Source organism: Lactuca saligna, chromosome 9, assembly GCF_052625555.1.
Source record: "Lactuca saligna cultivar CGN05327 chromosome 9, ASM5262555v1, whole genome shotgun sequence".
Classification (NCBI taxonomy): Eukaryota; Viridiplantae; Streptophyta; class Magnoliopsida; order Asterales; family Asteraceae; genus Lactuca; species Lactuca saligna.
The window spans coordinates 161,322,050-161,333,517 of NC_136425.1; positions in this window are offsets into that span (position 1 = coordinate 161,322,050).

Here is an 11,468-nt window from a genome sequence, read left to right on the forward strand (position 1 = left end):
AGTTACAGCGATTACGAGGATGTTTCATGAGAGGGCGATGTTCTGCCCTGAGCACGTGTCCACCGAGCAGGCACGTATGAGCCGTTACCTGAGCATTCTGAGACGGGATATTCGGGAGTTCGCTGCGAACTCCTCGTATCAGATATTTGCCGAGCTTCAGGAAAATGCTCGGAAGAGGGAGATTGAGCTTGAGACTCAGGCCAGGGAGGAGGCGGAGTCTCTAGGGAGGGATCGGCGGCCGGCACAGTCCCAGTCGGCAGCCAAGCGGGCCAAGCCCGCTGATCCCAGACCCGGGAGCCAGAAGGGCCGCACTTGTGGAAAGTGAGGCAAGGGTCACGATGGAGTCTGTCGAGCAGGGTCTTGCTACAAATATGGCAAGGAGGGGCATATGGCCAAGGACTGCCCCAAGGGATTTGCAGTGTGCTTCCACTGCAACCAGACCGGACACCGGAAGGCAGAGTGTCCACTGCTGCGCGGAGCATCTCAGGGGTCTGCTCCCACCGCCATCAGAGCTACTGCTACAGAGAGTCGGCCCGTGAAGGCCGAGGCACCGAGGGCTCGGGGGAGAGCCTTTCAGCTGACTGCGGAAGAGGTCCGCGCTGCACCCGACGTTGTGGCTGGTACGCTTCCTTTTTATTATTTATTTATGGTGTTGAGATATTATGCTTATATTATGCTATGCATAGGTACCTTCCTTGTGAATTCTGTACCTGCTTTAGTGTTATTTGACTCGGGTGCGAGTCGATCTTTTGTATCTTTGACATTTAGTCAGCATATCAGTGTTAGTCGTGGGGCACTGAATCGGCCCCTGCGGGTTTCCATAGCCGCCGACAGAGTGATTTGTGCCACAGAGGTCCTCCGGGGATGTGTATTAGAGATTTTTGGGGTTGAGTTCCCGATCGACCTGATTCCTATTGCGATGGGTGATGTCTGTGTTATAGTGGGCATGGACTGGTTGAGCCGATTCGATGCGGTTATCGATTGCGAGCGTCAGCTGGTGACTATACGAGATCCTAGTGGGGGAGTTCTTTCGGTTTACGGCGAGGGTACACGTTCTGGATCAGCCTTTTGTTCGGCTGCTAGGGCGAGGCAGTGTTTACAGCAGGGCTGTAAGGGTTTCGTGGCGTATGTGATGGATACGCGAGTGATCTCCGAGAGACCGAGTTCGGTGGATGTGTTGGAATAGTGTCTAAGGCTATAACTATATTTGGTTGTGCATGGTCCTTTTGGGTTGCCTTCACCATAGCAACTTGAAGGATGATTTATCAAGAGAGAGTAAATATTATAAGGAATAATATTTGGCTATTTGATTAATATAAGTCATAAATTAATTGGTATTAATTTGGTGACTTAAAGAGATTAATTAAATAAGAGGGTATAAACTGTCAATTGTTTGATAGTTAGACTTTAGACTATAAATCCATTAGGATATACCTTGGACGGATTCTAAGAGCTTTAGGATAGCTCAAATCGTCCATAGGGTTATCTATGGAATGGATTTGGATAGCCTTAAGAGAAGATTATCCAATTAGGGTTTAGGGTGAAACCCTTAAGGAGTCTAATAGTATAAATAGACCCCATGGATGAGGGAATTCGACAGACACAACCTAAAGCAAGGAACCTCTGGTCGAATTCCTCCCTTCTCCTCTCTCCTAAATCATCTTGCTTGCTATTGGTGTTTGTAAGCCATTAGAGGAGTGATAATTGTGACTCTAGAAGCTCCAAGACAAACAAGATCAACAAGGGATTCAAAGGTATGATTCTAGATCTGTTTTAATATTGTTGTTTAACCTAATTAGCCATTAGAAGTCTTGGATTCAAAAGCATGTTTATTAGAAAGCCTAGATCCAAGCAATAGGGTTTTGCATGCGCACATAGGAAAGTTCTTATGGCTAAAACCCAACAGTGGTATCAGAGCCTAGATTGGTTTTCTTTAAATTGTTGCTTGAATAACTGAAACAAACCTGCAAAATTCGATTTTCTGGGTTTTGGGTCACTGACTCGTCGAGTTCCAAGGTGGACTCGTCGAGTAGGCCTGACTCGGCGAGTCCCCTTGTGCACTCGGCGAGTCCAGGCGTCAGGAATGGCCAGATTCGGGATTTTTTCATAATTATCTTATGGAAACTTACCTTAATCATATTAGATCAATGTAAATCCGATTTTTTGATAAATATGACTATTATCTTGATCTAATTAAAGATATTTATCATCTAATAAAATATTTAATTTCCTTATATGATAATAATTAATTATTTTGGTAATTATCTTCAAAGAAATCAAGATAAATCAAATAAAGATAATTAGAATATTAATTGTTAATTGGAATTATTTGTTATTTGATCCTTCATGTTTTAAATGTTTAAAACCTACCCTAAAGTTTTGAAATTTATATTTGTATTTAAAAGTTTTAATTTAGACAACTTAAATTTCAAACCCTAGATTTTGAAAAGTTTAAAATGCAACCCTATACTTATATGATATTACTAGAATAATATATATATGTATAACTAAATGCTAGTCTTACCGCTAGTAGGCCTCATTCACGAAGCCGATCTATAAGGTGGGTATAAGGTTGCGGCCTATAAAATGGCGCTTAATGGGTGTACACTCACACCCACCGCTTGCTTGATTGGTGGAGGGTCGTTAGCCGAACGGGTAGGATAGGGCAACCTCATCCTCTCATTAAAAGTATAATAAGAAATACGAAGTAACTAAATTTTTTTTTTAAACTTCCCAATCTTAGTTACTTTAGGAAAAGTGAATTGATGCAATCCCATGAAATTACACTTTGCACCTTGCTAAGATGTTAGTGGAGCGTGTGTGGTTTACCGGCACACTAATTGGTTCTAAGCGAAGGTGGCAAAGGGTGATTCATTGTTCATCATAGTTCGATGGAGCGTGTGTGGTTTACCGGCACGTCGAATAGGTGATCGTTACAATGAAGGCACCATGTGAATTTGCATGGTAATTCACACCCGCTTTGTGATCCTCGGCATCCCAGTCACAAACAAGAGGGGCATATCGAGATTTAAACATGCCATTGAATAGTTCAATGAATCTCATCCGAATCTAGGAATTCTCAAAAACACTTAGGACTAAAAGTTTAAGTTTTGTGGTGGAGAATTAGTGAATCGTCATTCACTTACCTTCAATTTATTTGCATGATAGATTACGGCATCCCTTTTCTAGTATGTAAATGTTATTGTTGGATCCTAGCCCTAATTTTTCTTATTGGGTGATAATTAGGGATTCTTATTCTAATCAATCTTTGTCCTTTCTATAGATGTCAAACGCAAACAACGCTGCTACTAGTTCTTTCACGTTGATGAGCCTTTGCCAAAAGGTCACCTTCGATGGAACGAACTTTGGCGAATGGATAAGATACATTCGCACCATTGCTCGTTATGAGGATAAAGAGTATGTCCTCGATGAGAAGCTCGAGAAAATCAACCCCGAAGTTGCTACTCCCGCCGAAATCACCGCCTTTGAAACTCATGAGCGAGATGCAACGAAGGTACATTGCATCATGATCGCCACCATGAACTCCGAATTCCAAAAGTCCTACGAGGACATGTATCCATACGAAATGCATCAAGACTTGTTGGAGAGGTACCACCAAAACGCGAGACAAGAGCGTTACGAGATCTTCACTAACATGATTTCCGCTAAGATGGGTCATGGAGAATCTCTTACCGTGCACTTGCAAAAGATGCAAAGGTATGTCGACCGCCTTCGCAAGTTAAATGTTGACTTCGGCGAAGACTTGGCGATCGACATGGTGCTTCACTCTTTTCCTCCGATGTACAATCAATTTAGGATGACCTACCACATGAACAAAGAGGAGGTCACTCTAAGTAAAAACTCCAAGGTCTCTTGAGGGTTGCTGAGAGCAACTTCAAGGACAAGTCTGTTGCACCAACTCCCAATCCATCCGTTGCTCCTGTCTTGGCTATTGGTCAAGGGAAGGGAAAGAAGAGGAAAGCTTCTTCAAATAACTATCGAAAGGTGAAAGCCCGAGATGGTTCCTCTTCTAGTGGGACCAAAGTTGATCCCTCTAAGCCCTGCTCTAACCCGAAGGAGGCAGAGTGCCACCACTGCCACAAGATAGGACATTGGAAGAGAAGCTGCCCGGATTACCTGCAAGCCATCAAGGAAGGAAAGATCAAGCCATCTTTCGCAGGTATATATGCAATCAAATCTAACGATTCTAATCATGCTATTTCTTGGGTTCTTGACACCGGTTGTGGTTATCACATTTGTTCTAATGTGCAGGGACTAAGAAGAAGTAGGATGTGGAGCAAGGAAGGATCAATCTAATCATGGGGAACAGAAGATCGTCGCCTGTGACCAAGATTGGAGTGTATTCTTTAGTGCTTAAGAATAGTTTAGTTTTAGATTTGAACAATTGTTGCTATTCGCCAGAAATGGCTAGAAACATCATTTCATTTCATGGTTTATATAGACAAGGATTTAGATTTTCTTTTAATAATGAGAATGGTTCTATTTTTGGCTTATCTAAATGGTGTCTTTTACTTTGAAGCTATACCATGTAAGGGAATATATGAAACTGTTATGATTGTTGATAACTTAGGAAATGATGTTTTGAATATTGATTCTTCCACTAGTATGGATAAAGCATCCTTGTGGCATTGTCGTCTTGGACATGTCAACAAGAAACGCATAGCCCAACTCCAAAAGGATGGAGTGTTGGAGTCATTCAACCTTAGGGAAGATGACACATGCGAGTCTTGTTTACTTGGAAAGATGACTAAGTCACCCTTCACGAGTACTTGTGAAAGGGGTGAGGGGCTATTGGACCTAATACATACCGATGTATGTGGACCCTTTAGATCAACCACGAAGGATGGGAACCGCTTCTATGTGACTTTTACCGATGATTATAGTAGATATGGGTATATCTATTTAATCAAGCAAAAGACAGAAACCTTTGAAAAGTTCAAGGAGTTCAAGAATGAAGTGGAGAATCAATTGGGCAGGAAAATCAAGATGCTTCGATCCGATCGAGGAGGAGAGTACCTAAGTCTTGAATTCCACGATTACCTCAAGGAGTGTGGAATAGTTTCGCAATTGACGCCTCCTAGGACACCGCAGTTAAATGGTGTGGCAGAAAGGCGTAATCGAACCTTATTGGATATGGTTCGCTCTATGATGAGTCGTGCTTCACTACCTATCTTCTTTTGGGGGTATGCCTTAGAGACTGCCGCCCATATCCTTAACCGAGTCCCTACTAAGAAGGTTGCCAAAACACCTCACGAGATGTGGACGGGGAAAGCTCCCTCATTGGCACATATCAAGGTTTGGGGTTGCGAGGCTTTCATAAGACGAGATACTCACGAAAAGCTTGAACCTCAAAGTGAGCAATGTATTTTCATCGGCTACCCGCAAACTTCCTTTGGATATCTCTTCTATAGACCAAAAGATAATGTTATCTTTGTTGCGAGGAGAGGAGTTTTCCGAGAGCGAGAACTCATAAGCCAAGGAGACAGTGGGAGGCAAATCGAACTTGAAGAGATTCAAGAATCGATAGATGAAAGAACCTCTACCGCTGGCATTCAACCCGAGGAGGAAACTCAGGTTGAACCGATTGACGAATCCTTACCTCTTAGACGTTCCGATAGAGTTAGAGTTCAACCCCAGTTTTATGGTTTTCATATTACCACCGAAGGGGACACGTATATTAGTGATGGTACACTAGTAAACCTTGATGAACCTAATAGCTATAAGGAAGCCATGGCAGGCCCGGAGTCTACGAAATGGAAAGAGGCGATGGATAGCGAGATCCAATCCATGTACGATAACCAAGTTTGGAATTTGGTTGATTACGTGCCCGAACGTAAGACCGTAGGGTGCAAGTGGATCTTCAAGAAGAAGACCGACGTGGATGGGAACGTACACACATATAAGGCGCGATTGGTTGCGAAGGGCTTTACTCAAACTCCCGGAGTTGACTATGATGAGACCTTCTCACCAGTTGCAAAGATTAAATCTATTAGAGTGATGCTAGCAATTGCCTCATTTCATGATTATGAGATTTGGCAAATGGATGTCAAGACCGCTTTCCTTAACGGAAAGTTGGCTGAGGATGTTTACATGGCTCAGCCAGAGGGGTTTGTGGATCCGAAGCATCCGAATAGAGTGTGTAAGCTTGAGAAGTCCATTTATGGACTTAAGCAAGCGTCTCGCAGATGGAATCTTTGCTTCGATGAGAAAGTCAAAGAGTTTGGATTTGTACGAAGCGAAGAAGAATCTTGTGTATATGTCAAAGCCAGTGGGAGTATAGTAAGCTTCCTTGTTCTATATGTCGATGACATATTACTCATAGGAAACGACATCCCGACTCTGCAGGAGGTTAAGTCCTGGCTCGGGAAGTGCTTCGCTATGAAGGACCTCGGAGAGGCTTCTTACATTTTGGGAATAAGGAAAGTAAGAGAAAGAAGTAAGAGACTAATTGGACTTAGTCAGAATACTTACTTGGAGAAGGTACTAAAACGTTTTAGTATGGAAAACTCAAAGAAGGGAGAACTACCGATACAAGGAAATGCCAAGTTGAGTAAGACTCAAAGTCCGAGTACCGAAGCTGAGATAGCAGAAATGAGCCGAGTACCATACGCTTCCGCAGTTGGCTCAATCATGTACGCTATGACTTGTACTCGCCCTGATGTAGCCTTCGCTTTGAGCATGGTTAGCAGATATCAAGGGAACCCTTGCAAAACACATTGGATTGCGGTGAAGAACATCCTTAAGTACCTTCGGAGGACGAAAGAATGGTTCTTAGTCCTTGGAGGGAGTGATGACTTGAAGGTGCGAGGGTATAGTGATGCCAGCTTTCAGACCGACAGGGACAACTACCGTTCGCAGTCGGGCTGGGTCTTTACCCTAAATGGAGGAGCGGTGACATGGAAAAGTTCCAAGCAGGAAACTGTAGCTGATTCAACGTGCGAATCAGAGTACATCGCAGCGAGCGAAGCGTCGAAGGAGGCAATATGGCTGAAGAACTTCATCGGTGATCTTGGAGTTGTGCCGGCCATAAAGGAGCCCATGGAGATTTTCTGTGATAACGAAGGTGCGGTTGCCTTGACCAAGGAACCGAGGGATCACGGTAGATCTCGACATATCGACAGAAAATATCACTTCATTAGACATCGTGTAGAAGAAGGACAACTCGTAGTGAAGAGGATATCATCAGAAGATAACCCAGCAGATCCGCTTACGAAGGGACTGAGTAGGGTTAAGCACTTGCAGCATGCTAGGAGTATTGGGCTGAAGGATGATATTAGTATAGATTAGATAGTATTAGAAACGTATAATAGATAAATGTAATTAACATTTGATGATTAAATAAAGGAGTTTTATTTATGAGTAAAGTTACTGTCACATGTTAGTTGTTTAACTATTGTTTCACTTTGCATGTTTTGACTTCCAGAATAATTGAGTTTATTAGGAATAATCGAATTATTCAAATGGTCCACAATCGTTCATATGTTGGGAGTAGATATGAGTGAAGATTGTCATGAATTGGTGTGTAGAATGTCTAAATGGTGTTAGACATAGCAAGGGTTGCTGCAACGTTCATGAGTGCTTATGAACTGGTTTTGAGCATTGGAATAAACCCGCGCTTGCTGGAATCACTTTATGGAATACGATATAAAAGGTGATCGCAAGATGATAATATCATATGGTCTTAAAACCTAGATATATGGTTTATTATTTGTTAATTGATTGTGCATTGATAATGCGAAAACGCATCAGTAACTTGATGTTATAAAACGCATTGTTGTGTATAGTTGGTTAATGAATAAGTAAATGCATATAAGTCGAAGTTTATCTGTAAATTTTATCCTAAGAGGATAGAAGAGATATCTTGGCCACTCGATGATTTGATTTGACTTATGTGCCGGGCCCGGTCAGAACTAAATTGATGTATTCGATTAAGTTCTATGTCAAATAAATCGGAGATCGAGAAATCTAAATGCTAGACTAACCATTCCATAGGATTGTCAGCATGATATCTAACAGAGGACTGTACGATCCCTTATCTAAAGGACAAGATTGATTAGATCAGAGTTGACAGCGTCTTTGAGAGCTACGATTGCAAACCGAATTGTACTTGTATAGTTACTAGACTTATCCAAGTAGGAGACTGTTGGAATAGTGTCTAAGGCTATAACTATATTTGGTTGTGCATGGTCCTTTTGGGTTGCCTTCACCATAGCAACTTGAAGGATGATTTATCAAGAGAGAGTAAATATTATAAGGAATAATATTTGGCTATTTGATTAATATAAGTCATAAATTAATTGGTATTAATTTGGTGACTTAAAGAGATTAATTAAATAAGAGGGTATAAACTGTCAATTGTTTGATAGTTAGACTTTAGACTATAAATCCATTAGGATATACCTTGGACGGATTCTAAGAGCTTTAGGATAGCTCAAATCGTCCATAGGGTTATCTATGGAATGGATTTGGATAGCCTTAAGAGAAGATTATCCAATTAGGGTTTAGGGTGAAACCCTTAAGGAGTCTAAAAGTATAATAGACCCCATGGATGAGGGAATTCGACACACACAACCTAAAGCAAGGAACCTCTGGTCGAATTCCTCCCTTCTCCTCTCTCCTAAATCATCTTGCTTGCTATTGGTGTTTGTAAGCCATTAGAGGAGTGACAATTGTGACTCTAGAAGCTCCAAGACAAACAAGATCAACAAGGGATTCAAAGGTATGATTCTAGATCTGTTTTAATATTGTTGTTTAACCTAATTAGCCATTAGAAGTCTTGGATTCAAAATCATGTTTATTAGAAAGCCTAGATCCAAGCAATAGGGTTTTGCATGCGCACATAGGAAAGTTCTTATGGCTAAAACCCAACAGGATGAAGTTCCGGTGGTGCGTGAGTTTCCAGATGTCTTTCCCGAAGAGTTACCAGGTGTGCCTCCCGTGAGGCAAGTGGAGTTTGGTATCGATTTGGTTCCGAGAGCCGCGCCTATCGCTAAGGTGCCGTATCGCCTTGCGCCTCCAGAGATGCAAGAGTTATCCTCGCAACTTCAGGAGTTGCTGGGGAAGGGGTTTATTCGGCCGAGTAGCTCGCCGTGGGGAGCACCCATCCTGTTTGTGAAGAAGAAAGATGGCTCGCATCGCATGTGTATTGATTACCAGGAATTGAATAAGCTGACGGTCAAGAACCGTTACCCATTGCCGAGGATCGACGATTTATTCGATCAGTTACAGGGAGCATCTTGGTTCTCCAAGATTGATTTGAGGTCGGGCTATCATCAGGTGAGAGTGCGGGACGAGGACGTCCAGAAGACAGCATTCAGGACGCGTTATGGGCATTATGAGTTTGTGGTGATGCCTTTTGGGCTCACCAATGCCCCGACTGTGTTCATGGACCTCATGAACAGGGTATGTCGGCCGATGTTGGATCGGTCAGTGATTGTGTTCATTGATGATATTCTGGTATATTCGAGATCTAGAGAACAGCACGAGGAGCATTTGAGGGAGGTTCTTGGAGTTTTGAGATCGGAGAAACTTTATGCAAAGTTTTCCAAGTGCGATTTCTGGTTGCGGGAGGTCCAGTTTCTGGGACATCTCGTTAACCAGAAGGGGATATTGGTCGATCCGGCCAAGGTTGACGCAGTGATGAGGTGGGAGGTGCCAAGGTCACCTTCTGAGATCCGGAGTTTCCTTGGGTTGGCAGGGTATTATCGGAGGTTTATTAAGGATTTCTCCAAGATTGCGGTTCCACTCACCAGATTGACCCGGAAGGGTGTTACATTTTTATGGGGTCCCAAGCAGCAGACCTCCTTTGAGACGCTTCACCAGAGGTTGTGTGAAGCTCCGGTATTAGCTCTTCCGGAAGGGATGGAAGGTTTTGTGGTATTTTGTGATGCATCGATTTTAGGACTCAGTACTGATGCAGAAGGGACATGTGATAGCATATGCATCGAGGCAGTTGAAGCCTCACGAGACGAGGTACCCCACACATGATTTGGAGTTGGGGGCAGTGGTGTTCGCCCTCAAGATTTGGCGGCACTACTTGTATGGGGTTCGTTGTACAATTTACACGGACCATAAGAGCTTGAAGTACTTGATGGATCAGCCTAACCTAAATATGCGGCAGAGAAGATGGTTAGATGTGGTCAAGGATTATGATTGCAAGATCTTATACCACCCGGGCAAGGCTAAACTGTTTGTCGACGCATTGAGTCGCAGGGCGGAAAGTACTCCACTGAAAGCTATATGTTTGAGATTGACCGTGATAGCTCCAGTTCTAGACGCCATTCGAGGGGCTCAGGCCGAGGCTGTGCGTCCGGAGATGCAGAAGAGAGAGCGGGTCGTTGGGTTGGTTTCTGAGTTTATATCGGATAGTCGGGGTCTTATGACTTATCAGGGCCGGATCTGGGTACCGTTTGTGGGCGGTACGCGTACTACATTGATGGAGGAGGCTCATAGATCGAAATTTTCGATCCATCCCGGGGCTACAAAGATGTATTTGGATTTAAGGAAGGAGTATTGGTGGCCTTGTATGAAGAGGGATGTCGCATGGTTTGTCGAGAGGTGTTTGACCTGTCGAAGGGTAAAGGCCGAACACCAGAGACCGCATGGTAAGTTGCAGCCATTGGAGGTTCCCGAGTGGAAGTGGGAACAGATCACTATGGATTTCATCACCAAATTGCCGAGGACTGCCAGAGGAGTCGATGCAATTTGGGTGATTGTGGATAGGTTGACAAAGAGCGCTCACTTTCTTGCCATCAGTGAGAGTTCTTCGGCGGAGAAGTTGGCGGAGATTTATGTGAGAGAGGTTGTATCTCAGCATGGGGTGCCGATCTCGATTGTTTCAGACCGCGATGTGCGTTTCACTTCCCGTTTCTGGAAGAAATTTCATGAGGAGTTGGGTACTAAGTTGCATTTTAGTACCGCATATCACCCCCAGACCGACGGCCAGAGTGAGCGGACGATTCAGACACTTGAGGACATGCTTCGAGCATGTGTATTGGACTTTGGAGGTAGTTGGGACACGTATTTGCCCTTGGCAGAGTTTTCCTACAATAACAGCCATCATTCGAGCATCGGTATGCCACCCTTTGAGCTGTTGTATGGTAGGAGGTGTCGGACTCCCATATGTTGGGGAGAGGTTGGGCAAAGGGTAATGGGTAGTACAGAGATTGTGAATCAGACGACAGAGCAGATACAGCTGGTCAGACAGAGGTTATTGACCGCTCAGAGCCGACAAAAGATTTATGCGGATAAGCGCCGGTCCGAGCTGGAATTTCAGGTCGGCGACTTCGTTCTCCTGAAGGTCTCTCCTTGGAAAGGAGTGATCCGGTTCAGGAAGAGGGGCAAATTGGGGCCCCGGTTTATAGTTCCTTTTCGTGTGATTGCAAGGGTAGGCCGGGTAGCCTATCGGCTGGAGTTACCAGCAGAGTTGGGGCAGATTCACAACACTT